At 53.7% G+C, this 27,252-nt stretch overlaps 1 protein-coding gene across 1 annotated transcript in view; it reads left to right on the top strand.

Annotated features, from left to right (window-relative positions):
• KIAA0232 (KIAA0232 ortholog) overlaps positions 1-27,252 on the top strand; it is an 85,524-nt gene that overhangs the window by 3,309 nt on the left and 54,963 nt on the right. Inside the window, 1 exon segment of the mRNA XM_070068018.1 lies at positions 11,177-11,523. The gene's annotated coding sequence lies outside the window, so the exon portion shown is untranslated.

Below are 27,252 nucleotides of genomic sequence, written 5' to 3'. Positions count from 1 at the left end.
CCGCAGCGCGCACGGCCTGCTGCAGCGCCCTCTGGAGGCGGCGCAGTGGACCTCTTGTCCGCAGCGCGCACGGCCTGCTGCAGCCCAGACGGGAAACCTTTAGAGACTTAGGCGGCTCCCTCTCTCTGTAAAGATTTATTTTGGAGGTCAGAGTTAGAGATCTTCTTTTATTTTATTATTATTTTTTTTTTTATTTTTTGACAGGCAGAGTGGACAGTGAGAGAGAGAGACAGAGAGAGAAAGGTCTTCCTTTGCCGTTGGATCACCCTCCAATGGCCGCCGCTGCAGCCGGCGCACCGCGCTGATCCGATGGCAGGAGCCAGGATCCAGGTGCTTCTCCTGGTCTCCCATGGGGTGCAGGGCCCAAGCACCTGAGCCATCCTCCACTGCACTCCCTGGCCACAGCAGAGAGCTGGCCTGGAAGAGGGGCAACCGGGACAGAATCCGGCGCCCCAACCGGGACTAGAACCCGGTGTGCCGGCGCCGCAAGGTGGAGGATTAGCCTGTTGAGCCACGGCGCCGGCTAGAGTTAGAGATCTTCCATCTGCTTGTTCACTCGCCAGATGGCCCCAGGGCTAGGCCAGGCCAAAGCCAGAAAGGAGCTTCATCTGGGTCTCCATTGTGGGTGACGGGGGCCCAGACACTTGGGCCAGCCTCGTCTGCCTTCCCAGGACATTAGCAGGGAGCAGCCAGGCCACGAACCGGTGCCCATTTGGGATGCCATTGCCACGGGCAGCAGCTTAACCGGCTCTGTGGCAGCGCGGGCCCCTAGAGGCTTCGTTCTTGACAGCTGGATTGGACCAGGTCTGCCTGCTCAGGCTGTGCCTCCCCCGCCCCGCGTGCAGCTCTGTCACCATTCCTTACGTTGTTGCTGGTTCTGCTGCCAGAGCTCCTTAACATGGAAGCCACATGGTGCTGTGCTCCCGCCCCGGGCAGCGTGCGTCAGAGGGAGGGTCTCAGCCGAGGGAGGGCACGGGCTGCCCCTGCAGACTTTGACCTTGCGGCCTCTCTGCCCTCCCCCCCAGTTTAGACTCTGAGGTGACCTTTGCCCTCTGGCCTCGTTCTGGCTTCTGGTTCCGTCCTCACTGTGTCTCTGCCTGCCACGCTGAGCTCCAGCCGGGACCTTGGTGCTTGGTCTCCCCTGGAGTGCCCTTTCCACCTTGCCTGCCTGCCTGCGTGTGAAGGCTCGGCTCAGCTGCTCCGTCCCGAGGGCAGGACGGCCTGCACCGTGCCCGCCTGTCCCTGCGCGCCCGGGTTCGGTCTGTGCGACCCTCTCATGGCGGTCCTCGCTGGGTGGTGGGCTCCCGTGAGGAAGGAGCAGCACCTGCCCTCTGTGCTGGCGTCTCCGTGGTTCTCTCTTGCGCAGTGCCCGGGGTTGGCTCGGATCACTTTGCGGTCTGGTTTCACGGGCTCCTTGTGTAGGTGCTCCGTCAGGGCCGGCTTCTGGCCGCCACGTGGGCAGGTAAGAACACGAGTGGGGGCCCTTGGTTGATCTGTGAGTGCTGCTGTCACGACGGTGCCTGCGGGGGGAGTCCTGGGTGCGTGAAGGAGAGGATGTGCTGCACTCAGGCTCCCCGGGGGTCGGACAGGGCTTCTGCACAGACAGGCGCTGAGTGATGCCGGAGTCACGCAGGCCCACCCGTAAGTGAACGGGACTTTTGCGTGTGGTTAAAGTCAGTGAGAACCTGAAATTGTCGGATTTTCCGTTACTTTTCCGCAGAGCAAATGTCTTCACTGGAGTCCTCCGTCTTGTAGTTAGAACCCCCAGTTGTGGTCTGGCTGGCGTTGAGGTTCTGCCACCCTCTTGGCCCGGCTTGGATGGGGAGCAGACCTGGGAGTTCAGAGTGGTCCATCCTCCAGGGAAGATTGAGGTGATGAAGATCAGCAGCTTTTATCCTTTTTATCAAGTAGTTATGATATTTAAATTTATAGGCACCACTGATTGGATAGGACCTCAGACTGGACACATTTGTTCAAACTTTTGGTTCTAAAATAACTTGGGGGGCCGGCGCTGTGGCACAGCGGGTTAACGCCCTAGCCTGAAGGGCCGGCATCCCATGTGGGTGCTGGTTTGAGACCTGGCGGCTCCTCTTCCAATCCCGCTCTCCGCTATGGCCTAGGAAAGCAGTAGAAGATGGCCCAAGTCCTGGGGCCCCTGCACCCGCGTGGGACCCGGAAGAACCTCCTGGCTTCGGATCAGCACAGCTCTGGCTGTTGTGGCCAGTTGGGGAGTGAACCATCGGATGGAAGACCTCTCTCTCTCTCTCTCTCTCTCTCTGCCTCTCCTCTCTCTGTGTAACTCTGACTTTCAAATAAATGAGTAAATAAATCTTCAAAAAAATAATTTGGAATTCCCTACATTGGCTAACATACCATTGATGACTGTTGGACTTCTGTTGATGATATTTATGATTGAGCTTTTTAATCATTGGAAATGCATATATTCCTGATAAATCTCCTAAAATTTGGCCCAAAGGTTTGGGCGTAATTGGACTATTCCAGTGGATGAACCTGTTACTACTGCTGGTATGTGGATTAGAAATAAAAGGCATTGTGGCAGAAGATAGGTAATGCAGAAGTCCTTGTGAACGTGCCTGTGTGTGTGGGAACGCGCCGCGATGCTCCTTCGGGTTTTTAAAATGTGATTATTCTCTCAATACTTGGGGTTTGGAATGTTTAGAAGGAGGGATTCGCCTTCCCTTTCAGTCAGGAATTTGTTTCTAGCTCAGTTACATTTTCCAGAGCACCTTTGGAGTCTCAACAGCCTGTACATATCATTTCAGAATCCTGGAGATTGGAAGTTCATGCAACGCCCTTACTTTTTTTCTTCAGTTTCTAGCTTTTTCTTGGGTGTCTGGTGGACATTTTTCTCCTTGTTGGTATTTTCTATTTTTTTTTTTTTTTTATTTTTGACAGGCAGAGTGGACAGAGAGAGAGACAGAGAGAAAGGTCTTCCTTTTGCCGTTGGTTCACCCTCCAATGGCCGCCGCGGCCAGCGTGCTGTGGCCGGCGCACCGCGCTGATCCGATGGCAGGAGCCAGGAGCCAGGTGCTTTTCCTGGTCTCCCATGGGGTGCAGGGCCCAAGCACCTGGGCCATCCTCCACTGCACTCCCTGGCCACAGCAGAGAGCTGGCCTGGAAGAGGGGCAACTGGGACAGAATCCGGCGCCCCGACTGGGTCTAGAACCCGGTGTGCCGGCGCCGCTAGGCGGAGGATTAGCCTAGTGAGCCGCGGCGCCGGCCGGTATTTTCTATTTTAATGGACAGAAGGTTGAAATTGAATACACACATTTCTTTTTTCTTTTAAAAGCTTTGTTTTATTTATTTGAAAGAGAGAGAGAGAGAGAAAGGTATCTTCCATTCCGCTGGTTCACTCCCCAAATGACCACAATGGCCAGAGCTGTGCCGATCTGAAGCCAGGAACAGGCGCTTCTTCCGGGTCTCCCACGTGGGTGCAGGGGCCCAAGGACTTGAGCCATCCTCCACTGCCCTCCCGGGCCACAGCAGAGAGCTGGACTGGAAGAGGGGCAACCAGGACTTGAACTGGTGCCGTATGGTATGCCGGTGCTACAGGCTGGGACTTTAACCTGCCGTGCCATAGCACCATCACCGAATATACACATTTTAACCTTATTGTTATTTATTTGTTTCTGGTGGTGGTTGCTTGCCATTGCTTTCTTTAGTTAGCTTTGTTGGTGAGTACTGATTGTATCTTTGTTAATACTACTGATAGTGCTCTCTGAAGGAGTTTATTGTTTTTAGAAGCTTTAAAGTTAAATCTGTTAGAGTATGTTTTGTGTGGTTTACCAGAAACAGTTTAAATGTAAGTGGCTATTATAAAGCCAGTTTTTACAAATGTACTTGTTAAATCTAAAAATGCAGGCCGGTGCCACGGCTCACTAGGCTAATCTTCCACCTGTAGTGCTGGCATCCCGGGTTCTAGTCCTGGTCAGGTGCCAGATCCTGTCCCGGTTGCCCCTCTTCCAGTCCAGCTCTCTGCTGTGGCCCGGAAGGGCAGTGGAGGATGGCCCGAGTACTTGGGCCCTGCACCCCATGGGAGACCAGGAGAAGCACCTGGCTCCTGCCTTCGGATCAGTGCAGTGCGCCGGCCGCAGCGGCCATTGGAGGGTGAACCAACGGAAAGGAAGACCTTTCTCTCTGTCTCTCTCTCTCCACTCTGCCTGTCAAAAAAAAAAAAAAAAAAAAATTTAAAATGCAGTAAAGTATAAATGTCTCCTTTGTCTTCTCATCTTGTGCTCATGCTACTTGGAAAAACCATTAATTTTAAACGTACCTGAGCACACCTCTGTGTTTAGAAATTGAGTCGTGGTAGACAGTGTTCTCGTGTCCTGAGCTGTGTGTGTTGGAGTGCTTTCTGTGGCAGCTTCATGACAGGTCTGGGCCTCCTGCTCCGTGATTCAGAAGTGTCAACACTCGGGCCAGATTGTGGTGTAATGGGTAAAGCTGCCTTTCAAATAAATAAGTCTTTCTAAAAAGATTTATTTATTTATTTGAAAGGCAGACCTGGAAAGATGTCTGATGCCGGTTCACTCCAGTGGCTGCAGTGGCCAGGTGGGCCAGGCTGGAGCCGGCAGTCTGGAGCTCCGTCGGGTACGCCAGCGTCTGTGCATTAGCAGGGCGCTGGGTCGGAAGTGGAGCAGCTGGGACTTGAGCCAGGCACGCCGGTGTCCCAAGTGGCAGCTTAACCCCTGTGCCAAACCCTGTACCAGCTACCGCCTGCGCTGGACTTGATGATCTGGAGTTAGAGTCGTGCTGTTCTTGCACCGGCGTCATGGGAGCCCACATCACCAGTCTCTTGTGGGTCCCGCGAGGCGTCACGGGAGCCCACATCACCAGTCTCTTGTGGGTCCCGCGAGGCGTCATGGGAGCCCACATCACCAGTCTCTTGTGGGTCCCGTGAGGCGTCATGGGAGCCCACATCACCAGTCTCTTGTGGGTCCCGCGAGGCGTCACGGGAGCCCACATCACCAGTCTCTCTTGTGGGTCCCGCGAGGCGTCATGGGAGCCCACATCACCAGTCTCTTGTGGGTCCCGTGAGGCGTCATGGGAGCCCACATCACCGGTCTCTTGTGGGTCCCGTGAGGCGTCACTGGGAGCCCACATCACCAGTCTCTTGTGGGTGCCGCAAGGTGTCACGGGAGCCCACATCACCAGTCTCTTGTGGGTCCCGTGAGGCGTCACTGGGAGCCCACATCACCAGTCTCTTGTGGGTGCCGCAAGGTGTCACGGGAGCCCACATCACCAGTCTCTTGTGGGTCCCGTGAGGCGTCACTGGGAGCCCACATCACCAGTCTCTTGTGGGTCCCGTGAGGCGTCATGGGAGCCCACATCACCAGTCTCTCTTGTGGGTCCCGCAAGGCGTCATGGGAGCCCACATCACCAGTCTCTCTTGTGGGTCCCGCGAGGCGTCATGGGAGCCCACATCACCGGTCTCTTGTGGGTGCCGCGAGGCGTCATGGGAGCCCACATCACCAGTCTCTCTTGTGGGTTCTGGAAGGCGTCACGGGAGCCCACATCACCAGTCTCTTGTGGGTCCTGCAAGTGTGTAGCTGCTTTGGTAAGGACTTTGTCAGTAGACACAAAGTGAGAACTGCTCATCCTCTGCTCCCCGTCCTGTCTCCTGTGGTTACTGCTAACAATTTCGTTTATCCATGTGGAGATTTTTAAAAAGTCTTTTGGGAATGGCGTTGTGGTGTAGCCGGTAAAAAGCTGCTGCCTATGACGTCAGCATCCCAGATGGGCGCTGGGTTGAGTCCGGCTGCTCCACTTCCTATCCAGCTCCCTGCTAACCTTCTCAGAAAGCAGCGGAAGATGCCCAGGTCCTTGGGCCCCTGCACCCACGTGGGAGACCTGGAGGCAGCTCCTGGCATTGGACTGCCCCAGCTCCGGCCGTTTGTGGCCATTTGGGGAGTAAGCCAGCGGATGGAAGACCTCTCTGTGCCTCTTCCTCTGCCTCTCTGTATCTCTGCCTTTCAAATAAGCAAATAAATACATTTAAAAAAATAGCTTGCTTTAGATTTACTGAATTTCGGGTCCCACCTGTGGCTGCCTTGGCAGATCCAGACCAGGTCATTCTGAGGGCCTTACACAGCCTCTGCAGGCCAGATGGTCCCATCCTTGCCCTAAAGCTTCAAGTTAAAAACAAAACAAAAAAAAAGACAGAACCTAAAACTGCAACTCAATGCCAGTTTGCAGTGGCCTTTTTCCCTTAAAATCTGAAGCATTCTCAATCCATTATGGAGTTTTCCAAGGCAACATACTAGCTTTGTGTGAATCTCTATTAGTTTTTTTTTTTTCCCCTATTTGACAGAGTTATAGATAGTGAGAGAGAGAGAGACAGAGAGAAAGGTCTTCTTTCCATTGGTTCACTCCCCAAATGGCTGCTGTGGCCGGTGCTGCGTCGATCCGAAGCCAGGAGCCAGGTGCTTCTCCTGGTCTCCCATGCGGGTGCAGGGCCCAAGGACCTGGGCCATCCTCTGCTGCCCTCCTGGGCCACAGCAGAGAGCTGGCTGGAAGAGGGGCAACCGGGACAGAATCTGGTGCCCCAACCGGGACTAGAACCTGGGGTGCTGGTGCTGCAGGTGGAGGATTAGCCTAGTGAGCCATGGCGCTGGCCCAATAGGTTTTGTTTTTTTTTTTTTTTTTAAACCTGCTGTGGCACAGCAGGCTAAAGCCCCAGCCTGTAACGCCGGCATCCTACATGGGCATTGGTTTGAATCCTGGCTGCTCCTCTTCCGATCCATCTCTCTGCTATGGCCTGGGAAAGCAGTAGAAGATGGCCCAAGTCCTTGGGTCCCTGCACCCATGTGGGAGACCCAGAAGCAGCTCCTGGCTTTGGATCAGCTCAACCCTGGCTGTTGTGGTCATTTGGGGAGTGAACCAGTGGAATGGAAGACCTCTCTCTCTGTCTGGTTCTACCTTTCTCTGTAACTCTGTCTTTCAAATAAATAAAAAATAATTCTTTAAAAAAAAAGGTTCATCACTAGGCTCATCCTCCGCCTAGCGGCACCGGCACACCGGGTTCTAGTCCCGGTTGGGGCGCCGGATTCTGTCCCGGTTGCCCCTCTTCCAGTCCAGCTCTCCGCTGTGGCCCGGGAGGAAAAGCACCTGGCTCCTGGATCCTGCCATCGGATCAGCGCGGTGCGCTGGCCGCAGCGCGCCGGCCGCGGTGGCCATTGGAGGGTGAACCAACGGCAAAGGAAGACCTTTCTCTCTGTCTCTCTCTCTCACTGTCCACTCTGCCTGTCAAAAAAAAAAAAAAGAAAAAAAGAAAAAAAAAAAAAGGTTCAGTTGGGACCAGCATTGTGGCACAGTGGGTTAAGGTGCTGTTCAGGATCAGGCTGCTCTGCCTCGGATGCAGCTCCCTGCCAGTGCACCTGGGAACGCAGCAGAGGATGCCCAAGTCCTCGGGCCCCGCCATGCCCGTAGAAGACCTGGACGGAGTTCCGTGTTCCTGGCTTCGGCTTGGCCCAACCCTGACATTGTGGCTGAACCAGCAGATGGAAGATCTCTCTTTTTCTCTGCCTTTCAAATAGAATCTTTTTAAAAAAAGTTTTTATTTTATGTTTTGGTTTCCACAATAATTTATGTAAAACATTTATTTATTTATTTATTTTAATTTTAATTTTTAATTTTTTTTTTTGACAGGCAGAGTGGACAGTGAGAGAGACAGAGAGAAAGGTCTTCCTTTGCCGTTGGTTCACCCTCCAATGGCTGCCGCGGCCGGCGCACTGCGCTGATCCGAAGGCAGGAGCCAGGTGTTTCTCCTGGTCTCTCATGGGGTGCAGGGCCCAAGCACTTGGGCCACTCTCCACTGCACTCCTGGGCCACAGCAGAGAGCTGGCCTGGAAGAGGGGCAACCGGGACAGAATCCGGCGCCCCGACTGGGACTAGAACCCGGTGTGCCGGCGCCGCAAGGTGGAGGATTAGCCTAGTGAGCCGCAGCGCCGGCTCACATTTATTTATTTTTTAAAGATTTACTTACTCCTTTGAAGGGCAGAGTATACAGAGAAGGAGACAGAGAGAGAGGTCTTCATCTGCTGGCTCACTCCCCAAATGACCACAAACGCGGGAGCTGTGCCGATCTGAAACCAGGAGCCAAGAGCTTCTTCGTGGTGTCCCGCATGGGTGTAGGAGCCCAAGGACGTGGGCCGTCCTCCACTGCTTTCCCAGGCACATCCGCAGGGAGCTGGATCGGAAGTGGAGCAGCCGGGACTGAACTGGTGCCTATATGGGATGCCAGCGCTGCAGGCAGCGGCTTTACCTGCTGCCCCACAGTGCTGTCCCCAAGCAGGCTAATTTCTAAGTTGATGATTTTTTATGGCTTGCAAACGATGTTAGGAATATCCGAATGGCCCCTGTCAGACAGAAGGCTTCCGTCCCTGCTTAAGGGGCAGGGTTGTTCCAGAGTGCGAGGATGCCTGTCCCTAATGGGCGTTCACTTTCTGAAGTCAAGGAAGCGCAGGCTCACCACGTGATGAGCTCAGTTGAGCAGAGGATCTGCTAGGGTTCCTTGTACTTTATTTCATGAGTGGCCTGAATGTAAGTGGGAGGCTGAGGGTTCTTAGACGCAGGGCTGGAGTTGTGGCGCCGGGGTTAAGCTGCCCCCTAGCGCCGGCATCCCATGTTGGAGCGCAGGTTCAAGTCCTGGCTGCTCTGTTCTTCCCATCCAGCCCCGCAAATGTGTCTGGGCCCTGCTGCCTGCTGGAGACCCAGAGGGCGTCTTGGCTTCAGGTCGTTGTGACCACTGGGGAACGAACCAGGGCAGAGCAGAGATCTCTGCCCACCTCCCCGCCTTTCAAATAAACAGGAGAAAAATGAGTTAACACTGGTTTTAACTGTTTCTACTTGTGTGTTGTGTTAGGGACCATGGGTAAAGCATTTGATGTCTGCTTCCTAACAGCCCTTTGAAAAGGGGTTAATTGTCCTCACTTCCCAGTGCCCTGAGGTCAGGCCTTAGGGATTGCAGAACCCACCCTTTTCACTGCCCTGTGCTTCCTAGGGGTCTCCCAGAGGAGGTTCTCAGAGGGAATTGCGGGGGAAGGGTGCATGGGGAGGAGGAGTCGCTGGAGTCGCTCTCCCGCTTCCGTGAGCCTGTGGGAGGGAAGGAAGGTGTGCTTTGCACGGGGTTTGTTTAAACCCCAGCGGTTAAGGGATTAGCAGTGGAGCCTTGATCCGATTCTGGTGCTGGGAGGTCTTTGGGCTGCTGGCGACTTGCCCTCAGAAGGCAGTTCTCCTGAGAGGGTTGGTTATGTAAGCCCCGTGTGCTTCCTGGCCCGCCCTTCTCTCTGCCTTCTTCCGGTCTCACCAGGTCCTGAGCCGGTGAGGTCACCTGATCGCGGGCTGTGAGCCCCCAGAACTGTAGGATAAAACAGACCCGCACTGCAGTCGGGAGCAGCTGACCGCTGCGGGAGGGCGGGGCCGGAGCGTGTTAGGTCAGTGCAGCTCGAAGGAAGTCTTGACCAGGCGGTGGAGTCCTCAGTCCACAGTGTGCCTTCCCGGCAGGGCGGAAGGTGGGGCGGCTGTCCTGTCCTGCGCAGCCCTTGCTGGGGTGGCCTGAGGGACGTGTGCCGTGCTGCCCGTGCTGCAGGCCGCCGGGCAGCAGGCCCGCAGCAGTTTCTGGAAGCATGACTGGCAGGGCCCACTGTGGCCAGCACACACAGCCTTGTTCCTGGTGCAGCTTGGGGCCGAGACTCACGGTGCACGTGAGCAAGTGTGTGTGTCGGCTGTTAGACGTCAGGTGAGGATTAGTGCGAGGGGAGAAAGAGCAGAAGGAGGGTGGACGGGGACGGGCTCTGCGCAGAGTGTGTGACGTGTGGGGCAAGAAGCAGCAGGTGAAATCCCGTGTCGGATGCATTATGGGGCAGAATCGAGGGCTGCCGTCAGGGGTGAAGGGAGCAGGGTGCGGCCACTGACTGAGGTAGGGGAGGACATGCGGGGTGCGAGGAGGGGTGAAGGGAGCAGGGTGCAGCCACTGACTGAGGTAGGGGAGGACATGCGGGGTGCGAGGAGGGGTGAAGGGAGCAGGGTGCGGCCACTGACTGAGGTAGGGGAGGACATGCGGGGTGCGAGGAGGGGTGAGGGGAGCTGGGTGCGGCCACTGACTGAGGTAGGGGAGGACATGCGGGGTGCGGGGAGCTGGGTGCGGCCACTGACTGAGGTAGGGGAGGACATGCGGGGTGCGAAGAGGGGTGCGGGGAGCTGGGTGCGGCCACTGACTGAGGTAGGGGAGGACATGCGGGGTGCGAGGAGGGGTGCGGGGAGCTGGGTGCGGCCACTGACTGAGGTAGGGGAGGCCATGCAGGGTGTGAGGAGGGGTGCGGGGAGCTGGGTGCGGCCACTGACTGAGGTAGGGGAGGACATGCGGGGTGCGAGGAGGGGTGAGGGGAGCTGGGTGCGGCCACTGACTGAGGTAGGGGAGGCCATGCAGGGTGTGAGGAGGGGTGCGGGGAGCTGGGTGCGGCCACTGACTGAGGTAGGGGAGGCCATGCGGGGTGCGAGGAGGGGTGCGGGGAGCTGGGTGCGGCCACTGACTGAGGTAGGGGAGGCCATGCGGGGTGCGAGGAGGGGTGCGGGGAGCTGGGTGCGGCCACTGACTGAGGTAGGGGAGGCCATGCGGGGTGCGAGGAGGGGTGCGGGGAGCTGGGTGCGGCCACTGACTGAGGTAGGGGAGGACATGCGGGGTGCGAGGAGGGGTGAGGGGAGCTGGGTGCGGCCACTGACTGAGGTAGGGGAGGACATGCGGGGTGCGAGGAGGGGTGCGGGGAGCTGGGTGCGGCCACTGACTGAGGTAGGGGAGGCCATGGCAGGGATGGCTTCTGTCCTGCTGTAAGTGAGACACTGCTGACTGGCAGGCTAACATTGGAGTCCCGGAATTCTGGGGTGGAAGTCTGGAGTGCTGGCATTTAAACCCCGGGCTGGATTCGTCAGCGAGGGTCGTGCTGCGCGGTCGGTAGCCGCGAGCCACGGATGGGCTTCTGAGCTTCGCACGTGGCCGCTCTGCAGTGAGAGGCGGTGTGCTGATGCGGGTCAGACTCCAGAGGTTCCGTAGGAAAAACAGAATCTTTCACTTTGGTTCTATTTGGAATGGTTTTATTTTGGGTATATTGGGTTAAGTAAAAATACTAAAATAATTTCACTTGTTTCTCTTTTTAAGTTATTTATTCGAGAGGAGGAAGAGAGAGAGAATGCAACCAGGAGCTCCCCCGGCTGATTTACTTCCCAGATACCTGTGGTGACCAGGGCTGGACCAGGTCGAAGCTGGAAGCCAAGGACGTGTGTGTGTCAGGGACCCAACTGCTCGAGCCGTTGCCTGCTGCCCCCAGCTCAAGCTGGACCTGCAGTCGAGCCAGTACTCGAACCCAAGCACTCTGACGTGGGCGTGGGCCTCTTAACTGCTAGACCAAGCCCCTGCCCTGTGCTGTTTGAATGCAGCTGTCAGACGGCACGAAGTGCACGTGCGCTGCTAGCAGGCGTGTGCTCTTGGAAGCTCTCATGGAGGAAGTGAGTATAGATGGAGAAGAAGCCCAAGGGTGGAGTCCGGAGAGCTGGGGGGATGAGCGGCAGAGGCCACGGCCTGGAGGTGGAGAATGAGGAGAGAGGTGGCCTGTGTCCAGTGAGCTTCGCCGCGTTTCTCTAGGACTGAAGAAGAAGGCGTCCAGGACTGGGCTAGCAGACACGTCGTAGCTGGGGCTGGTGATTTGCAGGAGTGAGAGTCTTGGAGATGGCTGTAGGGCCGCCGTGTTTCCCTGTACTATGTTCTGAAGTGGATCGCACGCAGCCCTCTCAGACGAGTCCGTCCAGGACTCAGTCCTGACAGGAGAGAAGGCAGCGAGCAGGGAGGGGACTCGAGCTCCAGGCCCTGCTGGCCGCTCCTCGCAGTCTTCGCCGGCTGGAACGGCTGTCCTGCTCTGCCCCCTCTGCTGGTTCCACGCCTGTAGGTGCCCTCGGAGTTCCGTCTTGCCCCGAGAGCTGACCTCGCTGCGGGAGGGGAGGGCTTTGCTGCTTGTGTCCTGACCTCACCGTTGAGTTGGCATCATTGGGCACCCGTACACCTTCTGCCCAGTCGTTTCAGGGTGGAGCCGCAGATTCGGGGCTCTTGACTGTGTGTGCGAAATGTTGGTAGCTCTGTCAGCACAGAATCAGATATTTCTTTCCTTTAGACATTATGCTTTTTTCTTTTGCATTTCATTCCTCCATTAAAAGAAAAGCTACATTTTTGCACTCCGCCTTTAAGAGCTGTTTCTAACAGTTTCTTCTCCAGCCGAGTGATAGAAGCTGTCATGGAAACTGAATCTTGTGTGTGTGGAGCTTGCTTGGGCCTTCCAGGGCGCTGGACGATCAGGTGGGCTCCCTGCGGCTTACCGTCAGCCGACGCCGTGTCAGACCTGGTCTGGCTCTTCTCCGGCGTGGGGGCCAGGCCTGTGGGGACAGTGAACGGTGGTGGCAAACCAGAGATTAAGGAGGGTCTGCCGAATGCAGGCACAGGCTTTACCCCCTCAGAACTGTGGGGTGGGGGTGCTGTGGGTTGGACGAGAGGTGGCCAGAGGGATGAGAAGGCGCCAGCTCAGTGGCCCTGGTTTCAATGCACCCCGGACACCTGAATTCGTACTTAAACTTCTTAGTGGATAAAGTGGGGGCCTGGCTTGGTGTATTTTCATCCCGTGAAAGCAGTGAACAGAGTGGGTGCCCCAGTGTTCACTGGGTGAGTGAGGAGTGAGAGCCTGCAGAGCCGAGGTCCTGCAGGCAGGAGCGGGGTGGGGGATGGTGTGACTCCGCGTCTGCCTGGAGAAGGGAGGCGGATGCTGCTGACGCTGGCTCCTGCTCGCTGCCGCAGCCTGCGTCTCACTGAGCTGGAGCTGGCAGGGAGCGATGCAGTCCCGGCCCAGTGCGGGAGGGGCAGAGGGCTGGTTTCCTGGGCTGCTGCGGCGGAGTCCTCCCCACTGGGCGCTGAGTCTCAGCTCTGGGGGCAGAAGTGCACATCCGGGCGTCAGCAAGCCTGCCCTGCAGGTCTCAGGGAGGAGCAGGGCTGTGCCTCTCAGCTTCTGGTGGGACTGGCAGTCCCTGGCCTTCCTTGGCCTGCGAGGGCCTCACCCAGGTCTCTGCTTCTGTCTCCAAGGGTGTTCCCCCACGTGTCTCAGTCCGCGTTTTCCTCTTCCTAGGTCGTTGTCCAGAGTAGAACCCTAATCTAGTGTGATCACCTTTTAACTTGTTACATCTATTTTCTTTCTTTCTTTTTTTTTAAGGGAACCTCACTTGCAACCACATGTGATCACATGACCTAGTTAAGGCCAAGTGAGATTTTTTTTTTTAAAGATTTATTTGTTTGGAAGTCAGAGTTACAGAGAGAGAAGGAGAGGCAGAGAGAGACAGAGAGAGGTATCTTCCATCTGCTGGTTCACCCCCCCAATTGGCCACAATGGCTGGAGCTGAGCCAATCTGAAGCCCCGAGCTAGGACCTTCTTCCGGGTCTCCCACACGGGTGCAGGAACCCAAGCACTTGGGCCATCTTCTGCTGCTTTCCAAGGTCATAGCAGGGAGCTGGATTGAAAGTGGAGCAGCCAGGACTTGAACCGGCGCCCATATGGCATGCCAGCACTGCAGGCAGCAGCTTTACCTACTACGCCACAGCACCGGCCCCTACATCTGTTTTCAAGTAAAGTCATGTTCACAGGTAACAGTATTTGGGGGCTGGCATCGTGGTGCAGCACAGCTGGTTAAGCCACTGCCTGTAATGCTGGCATCCTGTGTGAGTGCCAGTTAAGAGTCTGGGCTGCTCCACTCCCCATCCAGCTCCCTGCTGTGGCCTGGGAAAGCAGTGGAAGATGGCCCAAATCCTTGGGCCCCTGCTACCCACATGGGAGACCCAGATGGAGCTCCTGGCTCCCGCCTGGCCCAGCCCCAGCTGTTGTGGCCATTTGGGGAACAAACCAGCAGGTGGAAGATCTCTGTCTCTCCTTCTCTATCACTCTGCCTTTCAAGTAAATAAATATATATTTTTTTAAAGTTAGAATTGGAACATGTCTTTCTGGGGAGACATAATTCATTCTGCAACAGGAGGTGAGGTTGAGGGCAAGCTGCCCATATTAGCTGGGACTCAGTTCCCCAGACTTCTCTTTTCTTCAGAGCTAGGTGTGCCAGAGGAGTTGGGGTGAAGCAGAGTCCCTGTCCATTAGACAATACCCCTTTGGCCTCAAGCCGGAGTGATGGTGGTGGCTGACGTGGCTGTAGGTTGTGTAGCCATTAGATCGACTGCTGGAAAGACGGGGAGTCTCCCACCTTCCCCCTCAGACACACATTGGTTCTGCTTCTGTGCTTCCTGGGCGCTGTGCTGGGGAGCGGTCTGGTGCTGCATTTGAGAAGGTGGCGGAGACCTTGCCCGTCACACTCGTTTGGATTCTGTGACTGAATCCAGCACGACAGGCAGAGATGTCACGTGTCTGGTCAGCTCTGGGAGAGGCGGCCAGGCTGGAGCTGACCTTACCTGCTCATCACGCTGGAAGGGTGAGTGACGGTGGTGGGAGGGCAGGCCGGCCAAGGCGTTTGTTCAGCTCAGCGGCCCTGTCATGTGGAGTGTGGAGGGAGCGCAAGTGTAAATAGTTGGTGGTCGGTATTTCTGTAGAACTGTGACGCGTACTCCCCTGTCCCCAGATCCCCCTCTCTCAGACCACCCCTGTCCCCAGATCTCCCTCTCTCAGACCACCCCTGTCCCCAGATCTCCCTCTCTCAGACCACCCCTGTCCCCAGATCTCCCTCTCTCAGACCACCCCTGTCCCCAGATCCCCCTCTCTCAGACCACCCCTGTCCCCAGATCTCCCTCTCTCAGACCACCCCTGTCCCCAGATCTCCCTCTCTCAGACCACCCCTGTCCCCAGATCCCCCTCTCTCAGACCACCCCTGTCCCCAGATCTCCCTCTCTCAGACCACCCCTGTCCCCAGATCTCCCTCTCTAGACCACCCCTGTCCCCAGATCCCCGTGTCTCAGGCCACCCCTGTCCCCAGATCCCCGTGTCTCAGACCACCCCTGTCCCCAGATCTCCCTCTCTCAGACCACCCCTGTCCCCAGATCCCCCTCTCTCAGACCACCCCTGTCCCCAGATCTCCCTCTCTCAGACCACCCCTGTCCCCAGATCCCCCTCTCTCAGACCACCCCTGTCCCCAGATCCCCCTCTCTCAGACCACCCCTGTCCCCAGATCTCCCTCTCTCAGACCACCCCTGTCCCCAGATCCCCCTCTCTCAGACCACCCCTGTCCCCAGATCTCCCTCTCTCAGACCACCCCTGTCCCCAGATCCCCGTGTCTCAGGCCACCCCTGTCCCCAGATCTCCCTCTCTCAGACCACCCCTGTCCCCAGATCCCCGTGTCTCAGGCCACCCCTATCCCCAGATCCCCGTGTCTCAGGCCACCCCTGTCCAGAGAGCTTGCATGATGGAGGTGTTCCCTGTGCTGTAGTCAGTATCCTCTGACCATGTGTGACTTTTTTTTTTTTAATTGATTTGAAAGAGATGGAGAGAGATCTTCCATCTTCTGGTTCACTCTCCAACTAGCTGGGGCTGGGCCAGGCTGAAGGCGGGAATCAAAACTCCATCCGGGTCTCCCACGTGAGTTCGGGGGCCCGAGCACTGGGGGCGTTACCTGCTCTCTCGTGCACTAGCCGGGAGCTGGATGAGAAGCAGAGCGGCTGGGGTTCAGGCTGCCGCCCCGATACAGGGTGCTGGCTGTACACGTGTCAGCCCCGCTGCTGGGCCACACTGCAGTCCCAGGTGTGCTTAGCACTTGAAGTGTGGCTATGCCACTGAACAACTGAATTTTAAATTTCATGAATTTAAATAGCCACTAGTGGTTACCATCTGGATGGCACAGTTCTAGACATTTTGAAGGACTTAGCTAGTATTCTTAACAGAAGTGGATTGAAAATTAGTGGTGATTATAAGGGCATGCTGTTGCCTGAAGGTGGCTCTGTTCTGCAGTGTGCACGTTGGGGTTCCCTGGAGTGAGACGTGGATTCTGGTTCAGCCGCAGAGCCAAAGGTAGAGTGTGCTGGGACCACACTGCCTTAGCTTTGCGGTTACTTGCGAGTTGTGCCCCTGCTGCGTCTTAGCGTGCACGTAACACTTCTGTGCAGGGACGTTCGGGGACACTTGAAGCTGGACAGGGCCTTCAGTTCCACGGCGGAGTCAGCAGCTGGGTTCTCTGGCCAGGGGGTTCAGAGAAGCATGCTCCTGGGTCTGTGCTCTGGACAGAACCGAGCTGCCTCACCGGCCCAGCCGTCACGCCACGGAGACTTGGGAAGCCGGAGTAGCAGTTTGGAGTTGCCTGGAGTTGGGCTTGATGGCCAGGCCTGTATGCGGTCGTCTGTCAGTCACGACCCAGGGAGAAGGAGAGATGGTGGCTAGGGACGTTCTCTGCAGTCCCTGTAGGAGCTGACACAGCAGTCTCGGCAGCCAGAGCCTCACGGCCCTCAGCCTGGGGCCTGGGGGCATCTTACAGTGGCTGCCACATCCAGCAGGGGTTTTCTTAGGAATATTTGAGTGAACTGATTTGACTTGCTGATCTTCTGGAGTAGTATAGGGCAAGTCTGTTCCTGTTTCTCTGAGACCCTCACACCCACACATTCTGCATGTAACTATATGTGCAGCGTGTGTGTTTCCGTGATGAAACATACTAGTTATAGACGGACAGAGAGAAAGGTCTTCCTTCCGTTGGTTCACTCCCCAGATGACTGCCATGGTCGGCCCTGCGCCGATCCGAAGCCAGGAGCCAGGTGCTTCCTCCTGGTCTCCCATGGGGGTGCAGGGCCCAAGCACTTGGGCCATCCTCCACTGCCCTCCGGGGCCACAGCAGAGAGCTAGCCTGGAAGAGGAGCGACCGGGACCAGAACCGGCGCCCATATGGGATGCCGGCACCGCAGGCAGAGGATTAACCTAGTGCACTATGGTGCTGGCCCCATGTGTGTACATTCTTGAACAGATTGAGGCCCAGATAACTTTGGAGCGAACGAAAAATGTTTATTACCAAAAAATGCATGGATTTCAAAATTTTTTGCACCAAAATAACTTTTTTTTTTTTTAAAGAGGCAGAGAGACGGAGTGTGAGAGCACGCTAATCCACTTGTCGCCACCAATGGCTGCAGTGGTTGCGACAGAGCTGGCCAGAGTCCGGACCGAGGAAGTCCATCCAGCTGTCTGGTGGGTGGGCGGGACCCTGCCGCTTGAGCCATCACCTCGTGTCTCCCGGGAACCGTGTTGGTGAGGAGCTCGGGCTGGGAGGCAGGTGTCCTGACTGCTGGCCGAATCGCCCACTCCTGGATTGTCTTTGTAGCTCCACTTTTCCACCAGCATTTGTGAAGTGTGCTGTGTGTGTGTGTGGACGTTTTTGTACAAATTGAGGCCCAGATAACAGGTTCAGTGGAAAATGTGTATTATGAAAAATCCATGTGGATTTGAGAAATTAAAATAATTCAAAAGTTCATTAAGGGACCAGCAGTGTGGCACAGCTGGTTAAGCTGCTGCCTGCAACGCTGGCATCGCATACCGTGTGCCTGCGTCCCTTATTGGAGTCCTGGCTGCTCACGCTCCTGGGAAAGCAGTGGAGGGTGGGAAAGCCACTTGGGGCTCCTGGTTCCTGGCTTCAGCCTAGCCCAGCCCCAGCTGTGTGGCCACTTGGGAGTGAACCAGCGGATGGAGGCATTTCTCTGTCTCTCCCTCCCTCTGTTGTTCTGCCTTTCAAATAAAGAAATCTTTTAAAAAAATTCTTTAAAGTATTTGAGGAATGTGTATTTTTTTAAAATGGGGACCGACCCGTAGGATAGATGGACGTCAGTGTTTTGGCTTAAAGGGTTTCTCTGTGTTTCTCAGGCGCAGGGCTGCCTCAGTGCTGTGAGTTTGGTGGTCTTTCTACACCCAGCGACTGCCTGATACGTGCAGGTGTCCTTTAAGTACGGGTGTTGCTCCTTTGGTCAGCGTCTCTCCCTCAGCTGCTTCTCATCTCTGGGCTAGTGTCCGTGTGGGCTCTCGGAGGCTCTGCCTCCCCGGCCGTTGAAGCCTAATTGTCTTGTAGGGTCAGGGAAGTGTAGGACACTGTTGAGGGTTGTCCCTCGGTGGTGCTCTCGTGCCTGCCTCGCTGCTGTGGGGTGGCGCAGGCAGTGTGCACCCTGCCCAGGGAGAGATGCTGAGAGTGGACTCTGCTGCCTGTTAGCCCTGCACCCGTGTGGTCAGAGGTAGTAAGTGAGGCCGGGGGTGCCCACAGGGAAGGGGAGGACCTGGAATTTCTGCTGCTGTGTAGAAAGGGGAGCTGTTGACTGTAGGACCGTCCCTGTGGGAAATTTAAAGGAAACAAAGGAGGATGTAGCAGTGATCTCCCTGAATCCCATCTTCAGGGTGACTTCAGTGTCAGGAAATCAGGATGTGAGGCCCTCAGGCAGTCTGCGTCTTGCTTGTGACTTGGTCTTGGGGAAATGTTGGTTCATAGTATCCCGAAGTGTGTTCCGGAGAGGCAAACAGGATCCATAAAGAAATGCTGTCGACTTTGTTTCTTGGAGGGCCTGGGTGCAGCCAGCTTACCAGAGTTGGGAGGTGTGCTGCAGTGAGCAGACCTGCTACGTTGCCGCTCTGGTGTTTCTCCGAATTACCTAAAAGGAAGCAGTTCTGTAGTGAATAACAGATTTTTATACTTTGAGGAAACTTTATAGCAGGTTCTTTTCTGGATGCTGCTGCCTATTTAAATAGCTGCCTAAGAGCTAGAAAAATTACTGTAGTTACCTTAAGAACCACGTCTACAGGTTTAACTTAACATCCAAAGCATATAATTAGTGAATGAAAAATGAAAACATGTACTTTGATCCTGTTCTGAGTTTTGCAGTGTGTATCTTGCTACATAATCAAATAGAAAATTTCTCTTGGACCCTTTAAAATTCCTAATTGGCTATGAATCAGAGTCTGTAGAGAATTTCTAACTGAATCAGACATTTCTCATATTCAGACATGAAGACACGACTGAAGTGTTGGTTATCACCTGAGGCTATTTTAGGGATCTGTAGTATGTATCATGTAGCTTACAGCTTTTTATAATAATTTGACAAAGCAGGTTTCATTGTATTAAGAGTTTTTTGCCATTTTAAAAATTATAAAAATCTTGTTTTAAATTTCTGTTCCTAGGGGCTGGTGCCGTGGCTCACTTGGTTAATCCTCTGCCTGTGGCGCCAGCATCCCATATGGGCTCCGGGTTCTAGTCCCGGTTGCCCCTCTTCCAGGCCAGCTCTCTGCTGTGGCCTGGGAAGGCAGTGGAGGATGGCCCAAGTGCTTGGGCCCTGCACCCCATGGGAGACCAGGAGGAAGCACCTGGCTCCTGGCTTTGGATCGGCACAGCTCCGGTTGTGGCGGCCATTTGGGGAGTGAACCAACGGAAGGAAGACCTTTCTCTCTGTCGCTCTCTCTCACTAACTCTATCTGTCAAGTAAAAAAAATTTTTTTCTGTTTCTAAATAAACTTGCTTAGGGTTTTTGAAAGTTTGCATTTCTTAAAATTAGTTTCATTGTCCCCAGATTGAAGTTTTAAGATTCCCCGAATTTAACTGTTTGCTCACATTTCCGACAGTTTCTATAGAAGTGTTCAGAATTCTGCGATGACAACTTTGTTGTCGTCTTGGACTTTGCTTTGGTAGCGATTTGTTGTTACCCCTTCACCTGTGGGTGTGTGCACTTCTCCCGTCCTCTGCTGTGTGTTTCACCCCGTGAACTCCTGACATGAAGTTCGCCAGCCCCTGTCAGGGGCAAAAGTCGTTTTTGTAAATCCCTGTAAGAACTCTTTCCAATCTGGCGATCCAGCTTTTGTTGTTGTTGGTGGTGTTTTTTTTTTTTTTTTTTTTTTTGACAGGCAAAGTTAGACAGTGAGAGAGAGAGAGACAGAGAGAAAGGTCTTCCTTCTGTTGGTTCACCCCCCAAATGGCCGCCATGGCCGGTGTGCTGCACTGATCCGAAGGCAGGAGCCAGGTGCTTCTCCTGGTCTCCCATGGGGTGCAGGGCCCAAGCACTTGGGCCATCCTCCACTGCACTCCCGGGCCACAGCGGAGAGCTGGCCTGGAAGAGGGGCAACCGGGACAGAATCTGGGGTGCCGGCCCGCAGGCGGAGGATTAGCCAAGTGAGCCGCAGCGCCGGCCAATCCAGCTTTTTAAATCAGAAATGTTAACAGATGAGTAGGAATCGTCAGATAACAAGGAATTGTGTAAAAGTTGTAAACAATGTAACTTGACATGAGCAGTTCATCTCCTTCATGTCGGAGCTGACAAGACGGAACGTAGAGGCTGAGCGAAGCGTGGAGGTGTATGTGACCGCAGCGCTGGCAGTTGCGGGGTGGAGTTCTCCAGATGGGTTGTGGAGCTGTTTCCTTACACACTTGACTGAGCTCTCATTTGTCTTGCGTGAATGGACGTCTACTTAGTACTCCTGAATCTGTGTAGAACTGATTGCATCCACCTGTACATTGTTACTATCAAAGTATTTTTTAAGGATTTTTTATGTATTTGAAAGGGAGACACAGAGCTGCCATCTGCTGCCTGGCTCTCCAGCAGAGCAGTTGGGGCCGGGCCGGGAGCGGCGTGCAGCTCTCCCGTGGTGGCAGCGCCCACGCACTGGGGCCGTCATCTGTCGCCTTCCTAGGCGCGCCGGCAGGGAGCTGGATTCCCAGCAGAGCAGTTGGAACTTGAATTGGCACTTGGTAAGGGCTGAAGTGGTGGCCTAGCCTTCGTGCTCTGGTTTTGTGTTTGCTTATTTAAGATTTACTTATTTATTTGAAAGAGTGACATAGGAAGAGAGATCTCCCATCTGCTGGGCCACGCCTCTCATACCCACAGCAGCCAGGCCTGGGTGTCCCGCGTGAGTGGCAGGTATCTGCTGTCTTACAGGCATATCAGCAGGAAGCTGAATTAGAAGTGCAGCTTAAGTCGCCGCACCGCAACACCAGCCCCTATGTTTGTTTTTCCTTCTTTATCTTCCCTGTCTTTCAAGCATAAAGATTACCTGGGTCTAGGGGCAGGTACTGTGGCCTAGTGAGTTATGCTGCCCTTGGCGGCTGCATGCTGTATTGGAATACCGAGTTCAAGTCCCGGCTACTCCACACTTCCAGTCCAGCTCCCTACTAACGTACCTGGGATGCAGCACGTGGTGGTCCAAGTCCTTGGGTTCCTGCCACCCATGTAGGGAGGCAGAGCTCCTAGCCACACCCTGGTTCATGTGGGAATTTGGGAACTGAATCAGCAGGTGGAAATTTCTCTCTCTCAAATAAATAAATGAATTTTTTAATGACTTATTTATTTATTTGAAAGGCAGAGTTATAGAGAGGCAGAGTGGGAGAGAGGGAGAAAGAGAGCTAGCTAGCTAGCTTCCATCCACTGGTTCACTCCCCAGATGGCTGCAACGGCCAAAGCTGCGCCGACCCAAAGCCAGGAGCCAGGAGCTTCCTCCAGGTCTCCCATGCAGGTGCAGGGGCCCAAGGACTTGGACCATCTTACATTGCTTTCCCAGGCCATAGCAGAGAGCTGGATTGGAAGTGGAGCAGCCAGGACTTGAACCGGCGCCCATATAGGATGCAGGCAGTGGCTTTGCCCGCTATGCCACTGTGCTGGCCCCTCTATTTTCATTTTTAGAAAAATACTTACTTAAAAAATTAATGAGAGTGTGTATGATACAGGAAAACGGAAGCGCTTCGGGGCTGACGCATGGCGTCTGTGGGAGGGCAGTGCTGGACAGGGCGCCTGGCGCTTGGTGTGGGCGGCTGTGCTGCAGGTCAGGGAGCTGGAGGAGACAGGCGTGGGGACACTGGCGCAGCGTGTCAGAGGCGCTGCTGTCTGAGGCGGTTTCCATGTGCTGGGATTGCACCTCAAGTAGGAGAGAAGTATGAACAGGGGGAGTACTCTGAGTGGGCCACGTGTCTGGCATACTTGTACGCTAAAGACACGGAACCGGCCGGCGCCGCGGCTCACTAGGCTAATCCTCCGCCTAGCGGCGCCGGCACACCGGGTTCTAGTCCCGGTCGGGGCGCCGGATTCTGTCCCGGTTGCCCCTCTTCCAGGCCAGCCCTCTGCTGTGGCCAGGGAGTGCAGTGGAGGATGGCCCAGGTGCTTGGGCCCTGCACCCCATGGGAGACCAGGAAAAGCACCTGGCTCCTGGCTCCTGCCATCGGATCAGCGCGGTGCGCCGGCCACAGCGCGCCAGCCGCGGCGGCCATTGGAGGGTGAACCAACGGCAAAGGAAGACCTTTCTCTCTGTCTCTCTCTCTCACTGTCCACTCTGCCTGTCAAAAAAAAAAAAAAAAAAAAAAAAGACACGGAACCACAGACAGAGTGTGTGTCCTCATGGTCTATAGGAAGCTCTGACAGCGCACCCTGGTCCTGGGCGCTCGTAGGGGCTGTCACCGGATTGTCTGCAGCGACACGTGTGGTGGTAAGAGGAGACAGCTCTGTATTTCGCAGAACATGGTTAGATCAGAAGTAAGGTTTTTGAAGATTAGTGAACCTCTTCAAAAGGACCCCTCACTCTGAGTTCATTATTAAATTATTAATGATTTGAAATTTCTGATGTTACCGTGTCTGTCTGCTTGCTGGGAAAAATACCTGGATCTGTCCTCTCTTCTTTGGTGAACAAACCACTTGGAGCTAGTTTATGTCATTCTGAAAGCATGTAAACTAGGCAAAGAATTAAATGCATTGATTTCTTTTGGTTACTTCATTCATTTAAATTTTTATTTTGAATAGCTTCAAAGACTTCATAAGGATATTTACAATGCTAAATGTACAATGATGAATGTATGCCTCTTGGACAATAGGGTACCATTCTTTGGCAGCAATACAATTTAAAAAAATATATAAAGATGCAGTATCATTTCTGATATAAATTTACTTAAAAATCCAAGGTTTTAAGGGAATTCACAGATCATAACAGGATGTAATGATTTTATTAATTTCATGTGCACATAATCACCAAGTTTTAATACATTAAAAATATGTGTAAATGCCCACACGCTGTACAGAAATCAACACCCCACTTTTGTTAAAGGTTCCCAACCACTTCCCCTCATAAATATGCAAAAGCTGTTTTTACCTGTGTCCAAGCGGCATGCGTGACGCGTTAGCATGTTTCCTAAAGCTCGGTCTGCTCTTCCTTAGCTGTTGTCCTGGGACAGACTGCGGGCCCTGAGCGTTACTTACTGGCCGTGCACTTGAAACTGCGCAGCGCTTTCACAAACACGGGACACGAAATAAATAGAGTGAAAGCTGCGACAGTCTTGTTTAAAGGCAAGTGCACTTTGGGAAGCTTTTCAAATTGAGAGATTATAAAACTACTACGAAGAGTATTTTATTTTTGTTGTTGGCTTAGCCACTTTTATTCAGGCGTTATTTGCAGCATTGCTGTACAGCAGTTGGTGCTAGAAGATAAAAAACATATTTTTCCCACGATCTGTATTTCAGGGAGAAAAAAAACTTTCATAATCCTGAGGGAGACACATTAAAAATCTTGTTATTTATTTAAAAAGTTAAAAAGTTACATATCATTATTTAACAAAAATGCATTGACTCTAAAAACTCACTTTGTTTCTCTAGTCCCTGTCTGATCCAAACTCCGCGGCTCCCGGACCCTGAGTGCTGGAGGCCCAGCCTGGCGCGGCTCACCTTGGTGCAGTGTTCTCGGGGTTGCCATGGGGGCAGGCAGGGGCCTGCTGGCTGTGTCTCCCTGCTCTGCCACACTCACAGGTGTGCAGCAGCGCTACTGTGGACCTCACGTCTGCACAGGTTCTCTCAGCCTGTGGCGGGTCATGGCTGTCACCGCCAGGGCTGTTTTTAAGTCCAGGGTCCTTGAAATGGCTTGAACTTGCTCAGCAGCTCTGTGGGGCCGGCATCGGGCAGCTGGTTCAGCCACCACTTGTGCGCCCCCTCCCCGTGTTGCTGCAGATCCGATTTCTGACCCAGCTTCTTGCTGACGTGTGTGGGAAGGCAGTGAGTGGAAGATGGCTGAATTGCGTGGGCCCCTGCTACTCATGTGGGGGACACACATGAAGCTCTCTGCTTCGACCTGGCTATTGCGGTCATTTGTGGAGTAAACTGGTGGCTGTGTGTGTGTGTGTCTCCTCACCTTTCTAACAAATATATACATCTTTAAAAAAAACAAAACAACTCAGTGTCTGCTGAGCTTGCCTGAGTGTGTGCTGAGGGTGTCACCGCGTGAATGTGCAGACGTCACTGTGCCAGAGCAGACAGAAACCTGACAGCAAAGTGGGGCCTTGTGTCTGTGTTCATGCCATGTGCCTGAGCACTCTGGCTGAGTGTCACATCTGAACTTCACAGGGAGAACTGGAACGTTCCCTGGTAAGAGGCAAGGCCCTGATGAGACTAGAACTCGAGGTTGTAGTTTCCTTGTAAAGGATAACAAGGAAGCGATTTTTTTTGCTCCGAAAGGCTAATCTATTTTTAAGGAAAATTTTACTTACTTGACAGAAATAGAGTGAGTCTGTGTGTGCACTCGCACCTCCTGGCTCACTGTCCAGAGTCCTGTGATGGCCAGGGCGGGGTTGGGCCTGAACCAGGAACTCAGTCCAGGTCTCCCCTAGGCAGCAGGACCCAGCCACTCTCGCCGTGGCCTCCAGGGTCTGCACTGGCAGTGGCTGGAAGCTGACATCAGGAGCTGAGCTGGGGAGCAGAGCCAGGCACTGCAGTTTGGATGTAGTTCTTTAACTGCTAGGCCAAATGCCTGTCTCAGCTAACACATTTAAATAATTACTGTTTTCTAGATAATCCTATTAGTGAAGGAACCTGTAAGATGAAGTGAATAATAACAATGGGGACAAGAGTTTATAGTAAAACTGTGTGGCGTTTTAGGGAATGCTGAGGCCCCTTCATCTGTTCACATGTGGGAGAACCGGGACGCGGGCCACAGCCCAGCTGTTCAGCAGTGGGGGTGACACTGAGTACAGAAACCCAGTTATTGAGACTGCTGGGCTGCTGCGCCCGCTCCCGTGTCACCTTGTGAACTAGGCAGACCCAGATGATAAACTTCCATGACAATTCATCAGCGTTGTTTTTAGATCCATGATGGGAACCATTTAAAATTAAAAATGCTAAGAGAAGTGTCTTCATTGTGGGGCTTTCTGTCGTGTGTAAAGTCCTGTCTTTAGGATGATCTGGATCAATTTTGCATAAGAGAAAATAAGATGATTTTAAGGTCCTTTTCTTCACGGAAACGCTGAAGAAAGGGTTTTACACAACTCTTGCACATGTACATTGGTGTTTTTTTCTTTCAGTCTTTTATCTAGAACTTAGTTAAAATAAAATCTAAGTTCATGTGACGACCTTCACATTAGGAATGAACGTAAAGGTGTGTGAATACGCAGGTTGATATTTGGGTGTTGGCCAGTCATTTTTTTTTTTTTTTTTTTAAGATTTGTTTGAAAAGCAGAGTTACAGAGGAGAAAGGTAGAGACACAGAGAGAAGTCTTCCATCCGCTGGTTCACTCCCCAGATGGCCGCAGCGGCTGGAGCTGGGCCAGTCTGAAGCCAAGAGGCAGGAGCTGCCTCTGGGTCTCTCCTGTGAGTGCAGGGGCCAAGGGCTGGGCCATCTTCCACTGCCTTCCCAGGCCGTCACAGAGAGCTGGATTGGAAGAAGAGCAGCCGGGACTCGCACCCATGCCCATATGGGATGCTGGCACTGCAGGCGGAGGCTTAGCCCCCCACCCACAGTGCTGGCTCTCTACCAGAGTCTTGGCACTCACGTAGAGCCCAGCATTCTGCACCTGGGTCGTCCGCTAAAGGTTTGAGGGGCGGAGCAGGGACGATGGAACTCTAGCTCCGAGAACATTCAGACCTGCCGTGTGGCTAAGGAAGAGCAAGCCACGGTAGGGGCTTCTGCATTGGAACCACAGTTGGTGCTGCGCACTAGACGGGGGCAGGTGGTCTGAAGCCACAGACTGTCTTTACTTCCTTTGTCTTCTCCTCGGTCCTCTCTGCTCTGCACTGTATATAATCACTGGTGACTGGCTGTGATCAGATACTTTATATCTAAACTGTGTGATGGGGTGACAGGTGGTTAGAGACCTGTTAGGGTAATGATGCACAGGAAAGCTTTTGCCAGCTTTGATTTTGCTTTATGTTGCATTTGTGTAGCTTTTTTTAAAAAACCTACTTCTTAAAATGTATTTTAACATCTACTTGAAAGTCAGGGCAACAGAGAGAGAGAGAGAGAGATCGATCTTCCATCCACTGGTTCACTCCCTTAACATCTACTTGAAAGTCAGGGTGAGAGAGAGAGAGAGAGAGATCTTCCATCCACTGGTTCACTCCCCAGTTGGCCGCATCAGCCGGAGCTGAGTTGATCTGGAGCCAGGAGCTTCCTCCAGGTCTCCCACATGGGTGCAGGGGCCCAACACTTGGGCCATCTTCCACTGCCTTCCAAGGCCACAGCAGAGAGCTGGATCAGAAGTGGAGCAACCAGGACACAAACCAGCACCCATATGGGATGCCCGCACTGTAGGCGGCGGCTTTACAGGCTATGCCACATCGCAGGCCCTTCAGTAATCTCTCAAAGATAATTAAATAATGAGACAAACGTAGTAATCTTTGCCAGTGCTCTTTTTTTTTTTTTGGAGGGGATTATTTTTATTTAGTAAATATAAATTTCCAAAGTACAGTTTATGGATTACAATGGCTCCCCCCCCATAATTTCCCTCCCACTCGCACCCCTCCCATCTCCCTCTCCCTCTCCCATTCCATTCACATCAAGATTCATTTTTAATTATCTTTATATACAGAAGATCGATTTAGTATATATTAAGTAAAGATTTCATCAGTTTGCACCCACACAGAAACACAAAGTGTAAAATACTGTTTCAGTACTAGTTATAGCATTACTTCACATTGGACAACACATTAAGGACAGATCCCACATGAGAAGTCAGTACACAGTGACTCCTGTTGTTGACTTAACAATTTGACACTGTTGTTTATGGCGTCAGTAATCTCCCTGGGCTCTAGTCTTGAGTTGCCAAGGCTGTGGAAGCCTTTTGAGTTAGCCGAGTTCGATCTTATTCCGACAGGGTCATAGTCAAAGTGGAAGTTCTCCCTTCAGAGAAAGGTACCTCCTTCTTTGATGGCCCTTTCCACTGGGATCTCACTCACAGAGATCTTTCATTTAGGTCGTCCCCCCCCCCCCCCCCCGAGAGTCTTGGCTTTCCATGCCTAAAATACTCTCA

The sequence above is a fragment of the Oryctolagus cuniculus genome, chromosome 2, assembly GCF_964237555.1.
Source record: "Oryctolagus cuniculus chromosome 2, mOryCun1.1, whole genome shotgun sequence".
Taxonomy (NCBI): domain Eukaryota; kingdom Metazoa; phylum Chordata; class Mammalia; order Lagomorpha; family Leporidae; genus Oryctolagus; species Oryctolagus cuniculus.
Note: the sequence above shows the minus strand (reverse complement) of the source record. Positions and strands in the feature narration are given on the sequence as shown.